Source organism: Octopus bimaculoides, unplaced genomic scaffold, assembly GCF_001194135.2.
Source record: "Octopus bimaculoides isolate UCB-OBI-ISO-001 unplaced genomic scaffold, ASM119413v2 Scaffold_9911, whole genome shotgun sequence".
Lineage (NCBI taxonomy): Eukaryota > Metazoa > Mollusca > Cephalopoda > Octopoda > Octopodidae > Octopus > Octopus bimaculoides.
In genome coordinates, this window is record NW_026302602.1 from 1 (window position 1) to 586 (window position 586).

The 586-nt window shown below is 38.6% G+C and overlaps 1 non-coding gene across 1 annotated transcript; it reads right to left on the bottom strand.

The window, feature by feature from the left end:
• Positions 1-313: 313 nt before the first annotated feature.
• Trnah-gug (transfer RNA histidin (anticodon GUG)) lies at positions 314-385 on the bottom strand. The gene has a single exon. It is a non-coding gene; the product is annotated as a tRNA-His (tRNA).
• Between the last annotated feature and the right edge of the window lie 201 nt (positions 386-586).

The following is a 586-nucleotide window of genomic DNA, read 5'->3' on the forward strand; positions in this document are numbered from 1 at the left end:
GCTGCAATTGCGAACAATTCTGCCAGCTTGCAACGACAAACACTAGAAAAATTTGAAATATAGAACTGTATATAAAAGTAATACAGAAAACAGGAAGAGATATAGCTGCGATATCGCATTGCAGTATATCAAGAGCATCAATAAAATACGAAACAAAAAGAAAAATGTAAGAGATACAATAGTTAACCGCTCTGCCGTGACCAAGATTCGAAACTGGGTTACCACGGCCAGAACGTAGTGCATATCACATGGCACTTTATTGAGAAAATAAATAAAATGAGAAAAATATGTATGAAAATAAACTAGCTGATACTGCCGTGACCCGGATTCGAACCTGGGTTACCACGGCCACAACATGGGGTCCTAACCACTAGACGATCACGGCTGAAAGACCAGCTGCTTACTCAGCGTTCCAATAATCTCTATCTAGAATAATGGCGGTAGAATACGATTATATCCGAGCCTGAACAAATCAATTTCTCGGTCAAAACACATAATCATGTTTTCAAAGAAGCTGTTCTCTTGCTCACACTATAAAAACATCCTGAAAATAGTCCGTAAATGTCATACAAATATTTTGCCCGGC